Raw genomic sequence first — 12,826 nt, forward strand, 5'->3', positions numbered from 1 at the left:
TTGCACACATCCTTTTTTCCTTGCAGGTAGTATATAAGTCGGAACGGCCGGGATCGGTCAACTATATCCTATAGCTGCCATATAACTGATTGATCGGAAATGCCATAACTTTGGTGTTTTTTAAGTTAGAGGGTTGGGCCTTGTTACACATGTTATATTTGACCAAAATGTACAAAATTTCATAAGGATCGGCCGACTATATCCTATAGCTGTCATAGAACGATCGAAATTGGCATAACTTTGGTGTTTTTTAAGTTAGAAAGATGGGATTTGGTACAGATTCTATGTTGGGAAAAATAATTCAATATGCCAAATTTCATAAGAATCGGCCGACTATATACGATCCGCTACATATCTAATAATATAAGATGCGTGGCGCCACCTAGCGGACTGCGACTGAACTGCAAGGGTATATCAACTTCGGCTCCGCCCGAAGTTAGCTTTCCTTTCTTGTTTTTAAAGATGTTTGGGGCTGTTTCCAATATTTTTATTAGAAATTTGTTTGATGGTGAAATTCTCATAAGAATTGGACAACTATATCCAATGTATATAATAATAATATAAACTTCTGCTTAACTTTAAGTGTATATCAACTTCGGCTCCGCTCCAAATTAGCTTTCCTCTCTTTTTTTTTCTGATAATTTATTATATAGAGATATATAGGCCTTATTATATATAGGCCTCTCATCTGCTAATTTGTTTAAACAATTTAGTTTCCCACAATTACGAAACAATATTGGATTTTAAATAGAATTTGGAGCAAATTTTTAATCAAAATTTTATACTAACCAAATTCCAAAATTGTCTTTGGAAAGGTTTTTAATTATTCCACCTTCTTGAATGTCAAAATCTATGGAGTTAAAAAAAAAAAATTTGAGCTTATCCTTACAATTAAAGTATTGCTAACTGTGAATCGCCTGTCCAGAGGTTACTTTAAATTGAAGATCAATATATACATAAAAACAACTGATATCATATAAAAAAACCTCTTGACGAGGTAAAGTACCGGTGACGAACCTGCATGCGAAACTCAAAATATCTGATATCAATTTTAGTGACGAAAATATGCTATATAGGTGTACAAAATTGCATATAAAAAATATTCTTGTTCGGAATATTTTTACGAATTCAGTAGTTTTTTTTTTTTTAATTTTCTTTACCTGTCCAAATCGACCAAAACGAAAATCTTAACTATTTTAAAAACAAAAAGTTTTTCAAAATTTTAAAAGATGACCTTTTGTGGTCAATTGCATTTATTTCGATATTGAAAAAAAAAATTCAAAAAGTTGATTTTGAAATTTTTGAAAAATTTTTAACTATGCTAAGCTTTAAATAATTTCAAAATTTAAAAAGGTGGTCATTTGAAAATATTTATGGTTATTGTTTATAACACTATAAGAAAACAATTTCAGTGGTTTTTTTTTTAATTTTGTTTTACCTGTGAAAAAAATTAGTTAAACTGAACACTTAAATATTTCAAAAACTAAAAGTTTTTTCAAAATTCTAAAAGATGACCATTGGTGGTCATTTTGGTTTATTTCGATTTAAAAAAATAAAATTCAAAAAGGCAAATTTTAAAATTTTTTAAAATTTTAATTTTTGAATATTTTTCAAACGGGAGGTGATCATTTCAAAATAATGATGGTCATTTGATGGGCAATCGATTACAACCATTTTTTCTAAAAAATATAATTTCACCCGACCCAACATCTCGTAGCTGTATAATCATAGAATTTATAATTTTAGTATCACCTCCTATAAATAATAATGATCCATAAATCGATGACACAGTGTCAATTAGACCCCTCAACGACGACGCAGACGGCTGGGGAATTTTCGGGAGGCTGAACATTTGACTTATTTGGTTCGCAAAGATGAGACATTCGTTATCATAGACTCTTTTTAGACTAGCGATAGCTTTGTCATAATTGCTCTCGGTGGCCTGGAATGCCTCGGTAGTTGCTAAAGATTCACCAGAGAGGCAAGAAATTAAATGATTAAATTTTTCTATAACAGGAACGTTCACATCTTTGGCCGAAAATTTCAAATTTTTTCCCCTCCACGAAATATTTCAACTGCTCCATAATCTTTAGGGTCCCCTGAACCAAAGTCCAGAACAAACATAAGTTCCATCACCCACAGTTTCCGCAGTACAAATAAGAGAAGAAATTGATAAAATTTTACCATATATGGGTAATTCTCGAATGTCGAACGCAACATTCGTACGCATTCCAACTGGAAAAAAACAATGTACTAAGCTTGTTTTTTATTTTAACAAAAGTGAATCTAATAGGTTTTGATAAGTTGTATAATTGGTGCAAATATGAATTTTGGAAGACTTTTTGTTTTTAGAATATTCAAAAAAAACTAGGGCTGTCGCACGCGACAAAAAACAGAAGTTACTTTTTCAAAAACCATTTTAAACGCTGATTTTAGCGAAACCTGATGGAAAATTTGTCTGCAATCAATTTCAAAACGTGATTTATTATTTGATCTTAGTAATTCTTTTTGTTTCACTTAAAATTATTTGGTAGTTTTTTTTTAAATTCAATTTTATTCACTGCCGCACGCGACAGTTTCTTCCCTCATATTTTTTTAGTTGTTTTTGTACCTTTAAAATAATAAAACGTGAATTTGAAGATTCTAAGTTTAATTAGAATTCATTTAGATTTCATTCACATTTCAAAAAAAATTAATTTAGGCTTCAAACTTAACAAACAAGGAGGAAAGTAATATAATTATATGTAATATAATAATATAATTTTTTTTAATTGGTGTCATTATTTTTTAAATTTTGTCTCCAACGCTTGCAGCTGACTTTATTATTATTTTTTTCATTCATCTGCATTAATAAAAAGCAAACAAAAAATAAAAAAAAAATTTCAAAATAAAAAAATTTTTTACCACGTTGCACGCGACTAACTTAAAAAACGTTCATAACCGAATTCACTACTTATATTTCACAAAAATTTTTTTTAATACTTAAATATCCAATTTTATGTTTGGACCCAAGTTTTGATGGTCATTCGACAAATTTCTTCGACGCACTGATAACAAATGTTCTTTTTCAATGTCGCACGCGACAATGAAATAAACTGATAATCTGATAAGAAATTCTTAGTAATTAGCAATCGCATCGTTTCTTTTACATTATTGTTGTAATCTTTGGTTATTAGCCGATATTACAAATAGTGAATATCAATGCAGTTGAACTCTCTTTACGAAAATTATGTAAAACAAATTGTGCCGCTGAAATGCTAAAAACTAAACTTTCGCACATTTGAGACTTTGGATTAAAATATTTCGAAATGTGTAATAAGTAAATGTTAAATATTATTAAATTAGTTAAATTTAATATGTTCCCTATAAAAATGTGTGAAAAAAACATTCTTTTATTGACTTTGAATTTTTTTGTCGCGGTTGACCTTTCGGGAGAATTACTCATATTGAATTATGTAGGCCGTGTAACTGCGCTGACCATCATTATTATACCCTTGCAGAGGGTATTATAATTTTGGTCAAAAGTGTGCAACGCAGTGAAGGAGACATCTCCGACCCTACAAAGTATATATATTCTTGATCAAGATCACCTCCTGAGTCGATATGAGCATGTCCGTCTGTCCGTCTGTCTGTCGGTTTCTACGCAAACTAGTCTCTCAGTTTTGGAGCTATCGAGTTGAAACTTTGCACACATCCTTTTTTCCTTGCAGGTAGTATATAAGTCGGAACGGCCGGGATCGGTCAACTATATCCTATAGCTGCCATATAACTGATTGATCGGAAATGCCATAACTTTGGTGTTTTTTAAGTTAGAGGGTTGGGCCTTGTTACACATGTTATATTTGACCAAAATGTACAAAATTTCATAAGGATCGGCCGACTATATCCTATAGCTGTCATAGAACGATCGAAATTGGCATAACTTTGGTGTTTTTTAAGTTAGAAAGATGGGACTTGGTACAGATTACTCTTTGGGCAAAATAATTCAATATGCCAAATTTCATAAGGATCGGCCGCTATATCATAAGGATATAAGATCCGCTATATATCTAATAATATAAGATGCGTGGCGCCACCTAGTGGACTGCGACTCAACTGCAAGGGTATATCAACTTCGGCTCCGCGCGAAGTTAGCTTTCTTTTCTTGTTTTTAGTACATATAATCCAAAGTTTAAATCTCCGATTTTCCTCATTTATTTTTGTGCTTCTATGATTTTTCCACAAACATTTTCCAAATATCTTATGTGCAAAATTGTCAGAAGGATCGGTCGACTATATCCTATAGCAGTCATAGAACGATCAGAATTGGCATAACTATGGTGTTTTTTGAGTTGCAACTTGGTACAGATTTTATTTTGGACAAAATAATCTGATTTGCCAAATTTCATAGGGATCGGTCGACTATATCCTATAGCTGTCATATAACTGAACGATCGGAAATGGCACAACCTTGCTATTTTTAAAGATGCTTGAGGCTGTTTCCAACATTTTTATTATCGACCAACTAAATACGATCCGATATATATATATTGGGTGTACAAGTAGAAAACAGCCGTTTTTTTCATAATTTTAGGCTTTATTGCATATATGAGCGCTACAAACCACACCCTGAGTCACACCCAATCCGCGAGTTCTTGTTGTGTTTGACAAGAATCTTCATCCAGTAGAGCCTCCAAATCCGCGTCTTCAAACTTTTTCACAGGACCCGGTCGATCCTTGTCCACGTCATACTCGCCATTTTTAAACTTTGCAAACCATTCTCGACACGTTCTTTCACTTATACCCGACTCATCATAAGTTTCTACGATCATTCGACGCGCTTCAGCTGCCGATTTTTTCGAATTGAACGCGAAAAGCAAAATCTCCCGCAAATGACGCTTATTCGGTTCGAATTTCGACATTTTCGTGCACCAACAAAATGATAGACAATAAGAATACACGAACGAGACAATGTAGAGTTGTTAACCGATACTTTAGCTCGGCATTTGGCGTTCCCGATCAAAATTTCTCACCGTTTTGTGAAGATGGCACCACCTAGTCGAAAACGGCGGTTTTCTACTTGTACACCCAATATAATATATATCTTCTTCCCAACTGCAAAGGTATATCAACTTCGGGTCCGCCCGAAGTTAGCTTTCCTTTCTGGTTTTTTGAATAACTTTGTAATCGCTGACAATTTTGAGATGCCAATGTAGTTGGCAGCATCGGATTTTTTTCTTTTTTTTTGGCAGCGGAATTATGAAAGATTTATATCAGGGATGCCCAGTCCCATTGCTCTCGTTCCTCCTTTGTTGTTGGATTGCTCTGTCATATGGGTAGAGCAAAATCATATACGTGTGCTGCTCCCAGTATAGGCAAGGCAAATTACAATAACAATTTTTCGTAGTTTAATAACACTTAAACAGTTTCAACACTTTTCTGGCATTTTGTTGTTGGATTGCCGAAAACTTTTCACTGCAAAAAATCACTTCTTGTTGTGGTTTTGGACAGAATGGTTGACTGTGGAACGATGCATTTTTTCTTTGTCGAAAATTTTCTTTGCGAGCAGCAATGTATTATATGTAATATAATAATAAGCGGAAACAAAAAAATTAATTTGGAAAGGCATTTTATTAAATGCTATGCTAAAGTATCTGCGTCACAAGCCGATATGGAAGCGCAGTAAAAAAAATTCGAAAAATAATTGAGCATATTGAAAATAATTATAATCCTAAAATTAATTCTCAATTATCCGAAAAATTTTTTTTTTTTTTTTCTGTTGAAAATGTTACAAAAATTTTTTTCAGTGATACGATAGAAAAAAAAAAAAAAACTATCGCTCATATGTATTTGTGCTTTTGTGCATAGGTATTGGAATTTGCTCTGTCATAAGCAGTGCTTGGGCACCCCTGATTTATATCATTCAAGGTGGAAAAACGAAGATTCCAAAGATAAGTCGAAAAATGTTAGTGCATACAGCCTGGAACTCCATCGGAGCCTGGCGAATAGACGGGTTTAACCTTTCAAAGATCCATAAATAAACTATTTTCAGAAAGACATGGAAAGAATATACGTTTTGTTGTTTAGAAAGTTGTTTGAAAAAATGTTGCGAATAAATCGGCAACAGCCCTAGAGAAGGAAAAAATACATGTTTACGCTTAGTATTTACAAAGTTATAAAACTGCCTTGGATCCTAGTAAACTAAATCCGACAGCGGGGAATATACTTCTAATCATAGGTCTGCATGAATAGCCAAAAAACGACATTTAAATGCACAACGTTGAATATTAATTGAGTGAAATAAATGAACGAGTGTAGGTCTCACTCGCACAATTGAATGAGTGAGAGTTAAGGGTTACATTCGAAGTAATTCGAATTCATTCATGAATGTACTGTTCAACTATGCATGTTTACGTCATGTGATTATTTTTTATTTTTTCGTATAACTCATTTGATTTATTTTTAGATGATTCATTTAAATTAGATTCATTTAAATTAGAATAAAACTATAACTTTGGTAATTGAATTTCTTGAATAAGAATATTGGAATGGGGTTCTAATTCCTTGAAATAACTTATTCTTGTTATTTCAAGGAAATAACTAAATATAATAACTATTATAACCAATTCCTTGAAATAACTAAATATTCTTTAACTCCGTTTATTACAAAGCTGTACACTAAAATGAAAATGAAATGTTTACTCCTATTCTGTTTTCCAGAGTGCCTTAACAAAAAAAATGTACGAATGGATAGAGTGCATTAAAAACCATTTGACCATTTATTTGGATGCTTTTGGCATTGCAAAAGAACTATTTAATTCTTACTCTAAAGAATCTAACTAAAGAATGACAATGAGCGAGATTGCCCTCTTACACTCTTCCTCCCACTCACTCAATTCGTTTTGTCTCTTGGACTCATTCATTCTATTCCATTCGAATGTATTCTATGGCTGAGGCAATAAGAATATATCCATGCAGACCACTAATTCTTATATGATTCGACGTTTTACACGGTGAAATCTAACCGGGCTATTAAGTATCTTGAGAAATCTATGCTGCTACAGGTTCTTTTATATTTATTTAAAAGCCTGACTTTATCTTTTTTTTAATTTTGTGAGGCAAATTTTTCTAAGATGTTTTTTATATTTTCAGGGGCTAAGAGGGACAAAGCTCTGAAAAGAGGGGTTCCATCTGTACCAGATACAAAACAGAAGTCTTAAAGCTGACGTAGCGAATTTCTAACATGGTTGATCTGGCTTAGGTACATGTCCAAGGTGCCCGCCGTGAAATCATGGGGGAGAGTGATAAAAAGATAAATTTTCAGTATTTGACCAAGTGAGTTCTGATACATTAAACATCCTATTTCTGGTTCTTAAGTCAACTCTAAGTCGAAAGTGTAATTGTGTTAACGGTGCTCTCTGATGTAGTAACTTCAGCTGCATTCTAAAACGATTTGTTTCTCACCTCCACCTCAACCAGAATTTTTTCAAATTTTTATATATTGATTTTAATCCTTTTTCTTGACAATTCATGCTATAGACAGGCTTTTGAGGAGCAAGCAGAACTCTTTGCATGGATGGGAACATAGATGGCCCATTATGACTTAGCGATGGAGGGGAATTTTCGTTTAGTGCGGGTAATGCTAAGATTTTGTTGTCACAGTGAGTCGGTGCAGAAGATTGTGATGCATTTTTGAACAGATTTGACTTATCGTTTTTTTGACACTTCGCAACCGTACGTCCTTTTCGCAGACAATTTAAGACTTAAAATATTTTTTAAAATCGGACCGCAGCGAAAATTCTTCATAATCCAATGACTCCAGTGAATAATCATTGACTTTGCAATGGATAATTTTGGCTATCCCAAACTGGGAAGTAGAGGACGTTGAATCCTTCAGCTGCCTTGAATCCAGTTAGCAACGACATCACCCTTGCCTTAGTCGTTATTGCCAATTCCTACTAGAGATTTACTAGAGTAAGTGACCCAGATTCTAAAATTTCCTCTAACCGGTGACTTTTACATACACTCTAACATCAATACATAACATAAAACATGAAAGCTTTGCAACCCTTCAATTTAATCGGCACATGTGCTGCGCCACATCCAATGTGCCAGTATTAGGAACACATTTTGTTAATTAGGAACGGAGATCCAGATGGGGGTGGGGTGGGGGGTAACGTTAGCTCCCGAAGTCGTAGTCAAAACTTATCGAAAGATTGACTGTTTCCCTAGATTGACCTTAGGCCGCTCTGAGTTTTGCAGTTCGCAGAGGCCAGCATGAGGAGAGTTGTGTGGGATAGAAGTTGAGGACCACCTACGGATGGCTGGCCTCGGGTGGAGGTAAATTGTGTTTCTGTTAAATGATCCTGACGGTGGACGGTGGTCCTTCTGGCGGAAGCAGCACTCTGAGGCTAGTTGGGGCCCTGCTGGTGGTCTATCAGCGTGCTGCTCCCGCACGTGCCATTTTAAGTACTGAGTAACGAACCCAGTTCGGTTACTCGCCCAGCCCTAGCAGAATAGAAGGCTTGCTTATTCTAAACGGTGGAATGTCCCGAAAAAACTGCTAAAACGGAACAGGGCGTAAAGGAGGCGTACGACTGTACTGCTTCCGACGTGGTAAGGGAAATAGACAATGACGCCATCTGTTACTATAATTCAGATGCTGGACTTGTTATCCTTAGATAGAATAATCGGCCTCGACCTGTTAAAACAGGCAGGGCATCCTTCTGCTTAGCTTCTGGCCACCTCAAATGGGGCACAAAAGTTGAGAAAATTTTCGTCTCATAAGTGAAAGTGAAGTTCCTTTCAGGAAACCTTACCCTACAAAATCACAGTTTTAGTCACCATCAAAACGATGAGCGAAGATCCCATTTATGCCGAACAATACCCACATTTTATGGAAGCAGCGGATTTCGTCAACAAGAAAATCCAAGAACTGCTCGTCTTTCCAAAGAACAATTGACGATATCCTGCGAGAGAAAATCGGAAAGTTGCTGTCGATGTCGATGACGTCATAATTTACTTGGAAAACGAAAACTCTCTAAAGAGCCTATACGATGCAAACATCTCAGCACAAAAATATCGTTTTTTTAAAAAAAGCGTTCATTTGAAAATGGAAAATGTAGCGAAAATGGTAGTGTATACCTATATGCATAAATATCCCAGTGCAGTTTTTCCGGAAAGCAGCTAAAATCGATTCATAATTTGCGGAACACATATAGACAACAAGAACGCATTTGATCTAAGGACAGCGGCGCGAGAATTTTTTAAAAACCCGGAAAAGAGAATTTAGTTGCTGATGCCCTTTTCAGACAACAGCTTAAGGCAGTGGTAGCGCGTTTCCCGCAGAAACGTAGTTTCGTACTTATTAGAAACAAAAGGAGGCAAATAATTGTTTTTTTCTGCAATGATACATTACTTGATGAGCTCACAAGCACAGTCGCTCCCAAAGATGTGAACGCAATACATTGTGATTTACACACACTTGCAATGGTATCTGAGTGACAGATATTATTGCAGTTGACGACAGGAGAGATATCCTCACAGCCGAACATAACAGCGCCCATAGAGCAGCCCAAGAAAACGTGAAGCAGGTACTCACCGAGCACTACTTCCCAAAAATGGCTAAACGGGCAAACGTAATTGTAACCAATTGCAAAACATGCGCTAGGGCCAAATATAATAGACACCCAAGTAAACACGAGATAGGAGAGACACCAATCCCTTCTCATGTGGGAATTGGCATACAAATTGAAATTTTCCCCACAGATAGAAAGTACTTTCTCTCCTGTATATATCAATTAATCAATTTTCAATATAAATTGTAACCGCCATTTAATTGGTAAAATTTTAATAAAAAATCACCAAAAAATACCAAAAATGTTCATATAGTTTATCGACTTTTTGGCATACGATAGACTTTGGTCACATATTCACTCTAATGGCCGGATGGAAAATCATACATTAATTAAATTGGTTGAGCTCTGTTTTACTGTGTTCTTTTTCTGTTGACTTTTACACAAACATTATCCATCGTTATTGTGTCTTATTTATTATTACTACCAAGTCGATGAAAAGAAAATAGTTCAAACTACGGTATAGTAGGTACACGTGAAAGTTTTAGTTTTCCACAATATACATATGTACATGTAGCTCCATCCACCCACTGCGACTTTCTTTTTTTATTGTTTTTTTTTTTTATTTACATATTTCACAGCTGGTAATGGAAACCACGCATGGAGTTACAAGTAATATAAATCAATCAAAGAATTTGTTAAACTTCTGAGTTGGCTTACCGGAACATTCATGATTTTTTTCTAGAAAAGGTAAGCCTTAAAATATAAGCTTACCAATAAAAGTACATTATTAGTGTATATGTACACACTATGAACACTTCCCAAAAATACCGATAGATATAAAAACATTTTTTTTTCTTGATGCGCAAGATATTTTACTATCGACATTCAGAAAATACATATGTACATAATTGGATAAATTGGTTTGCTTTTAGGTAATTAAAACTTTATATTGGAACAATTGGAATCTATTTATTGTAACTTATTTTATTAATTTTAGACATAATATTAATCTCACTATTAAATTAATGCACATGAATAAATACAAATACAGCTAAAAGTTCCGCAGTGATTTATAAAGACTGCTACTATACTAGAATATTGGATTTGTCACATAAAAAAAAAATATATGAAGTGGAACACTAAATTTGCAAGAATCTGATGATGATTTAATATTACTTTTAAACGAAAGTGAGATAGACATTGTAAGATAGTAAGAAATTGTCATTGTAACTATACAGAAGTACTGAAATTCCTGGCCCCGACTTTTCCGGCCCGAATGTCAAATTTCGATCGAAAAACAAAAACAATTCAATAAGGTTTTCTCTTCGAACGTCAAAACAAAGTAGGCGAACTAATTCTGCCGGCCCTCTGCTGCAGCTAGAGTTCGAAATTATGCATATTCGATATTAGTATATAATCAGTCAGTCACAAAGTACGCGCGATTCCTTGATAGCTTAGAGGCGTGCATGTCGGTCCAGTATACAAAAGCACTAAGGTTCGAATCCCAGGGTGAGTAATTATTAAATATAGTTTTCAATATTAATAATGTAATGTTATTTAACATATTAATTTAGTTTACAACATAAATTAACAGCAATTTTTAAGGAATTCATAAAAAATAATGATTATCAAATTAGAAGAATGTAAGGGGAAATTTTTTTCTTTAATTTTGGGTCATGAATGCGACCTGATTTAGCCACGATTTTCACCGCGGAATCATGCTTTCTTTCCAGGCCCGATTCCGCTCTGAAATTCAGGTCTGAATCAGGGGCGATTTCGAGACAATTTTCACGCCGGAATCCGGATTCGAAATCCGGGCGGATTCAGGGCTGATTCATGCCTGAAATCGAATTCCGGGCCGAGAGGACATTTTCAAAATTTTCAGTACAAAATTCCGGGCCGCTTGTTCTAGCTTTCCGGTTGGATTCCGGGGTGATCCGGGGGGATCCAGGGTGAATCCAGGGTGATTCCGGGGCGATTGGTACTGCTGGGAAGTTATCCCGCGTCGATGCATGCTTACTTCTCTCATGATCTCATCCATCACCAGGTTGAACAGTAGGGGTGATAGAGGGCAGCCTTGCTTGACGCCAGTGTTCGTCTGAAAAGGTGCACTGATTTTTCCGTTGTGCAGTACTGCCAGGCCCGCATCATCATACATAGCTCTTACTATGTTTACGATGTTGATTGGCACTCCTTTCCTTGCAAGTGCACGCCATATCGCCGCCCTGTCTATTGAGTCAAACGCTTTTTGGAAGTCGATGAATAGAAGGTATAGTGGCGAACGCCATTCCACGGCTTGTTCGGTTATTGTGCGTAGCGTGTTTGCCTGGTCTACGCAGCTCCTAAGTGGTCTAAAACCTCCTTGTTCATCTCGAATTGTTGGCTCTAGTTTCTCCATAAGTCGTTCGTTCAGCAGGGTCGCTAATATTTTATAGCTGGTGTTCAACAGGGTGATCCCTCGCCAGTTGTTACAGTCACTGAGGTCTCCCTTTTTTGGTAGCTTAACGATTACTCCTCTCTTCCAAGCATCAGGAACTCGCTCACTTTCCCATATATCTTTGAAATGCGGGTGCAATGTTTCGGCCATTAGTTGCGGGTCAATCTGGAGGAGTTCGGCAGATATGCCGTCCTCTCCAGCCGCTTTGTTACTCTTTAACTTCCTGATTGCATCTCGTATTTCTCTGATTGAGGGAGGGGTTGGGGGTATCCTAACGCTGGTGTTGGGTACGATACTTCTGAAGTCGGGCTGTGTGTTGTCTGGTTGCTCTGTACAGCTGATCTCCATGAAGTGTTGCCTCCATCTCTCAAGTTGAGCATCGTCGTCTACTAGGAGCCTACCGTCTGAGTCTCGAATGGGTTGGGTTTGCCTCTGGTAGCTTCCAGATAGTTTGCCTATCAACTGGTACAGTGAGCGCATGTTATTTGTATTTGCTGCTCTTTCTGCGTTTTCTGCAATGTTGTCCAGTACGGCTCTCTTGTCGCGTCTAGCTGATTTTTTCACCAATTTGCAGAGTTACCTGTGTTCTTCTCTGGCTCTGCCGTCGTGATCCGCTATCGACTTGAGTCTATTCCGTCTGCTGATGAGTTCCCATGTGTCCGCCGGGATCCATTCAGAGCAGCTGCGTTGTCTCGTGCCAAGCATCTCCTCTGCGGTACTTCTCAGTAGTCTGCAAGTTTGTTCCCAAGGGCAGTTCCGCTGTGGTGTCAACTGTTCGCGTAGTGCTGTTGCCATTCTGGAGGATAGGGTAGTATCTCTGAGTCGATGTATA

The 12,826-nt window shown here is 36.2% G+C and overlaps 1 protein-coding gene across 5 annotated transcripts in view; it reads left to right on the top strand.

Annotated features, from left to right (window-relative positions):
- Window positions 1–9,868: 9,868 nt before the first annotated feature.
- Window positions 9,869–12,826, top strand: part of LOC6505383 (serine/threonine-protein kinase GA29083) — a 42,486-nt gene continuing 39,528 nt past the window's right edge. For 2 of the 5 annotated variants that reach the window (XM_014904047.2, XM_014904049.3), the window contains exons 1-2: window positions 9,870–10,083; window positions 10,196–10,304. The gene's annotated coding sequence lies outside the window, so the exon portion shown is untranslated. Of the gene's footprint in view, window positions 10,084–10,195; window positions 10,305–10,915; window positions 11,067–12,826 lie in introns of those variants that run through there. The other 3 variants (XM_044716103.1, XM_032453242.1, XM_014904048.3) reach the window with 3 other exon arrangements.

Source organism: Drosophila ananassae, chromosome 3R (genome assembly GCF_017639315.1).
Source record: "Drosophila ananassae strain 14024-0371.13 chromosome 3R, ASM1763931v2, whole genome shotgun sequence".
Taxonomy (NCBI): Eukaryota; Metazoa; Arthropoda; class Insecta; order Diptera; family Drosophilidae; genus Drosophila; species Drosophila ananassae.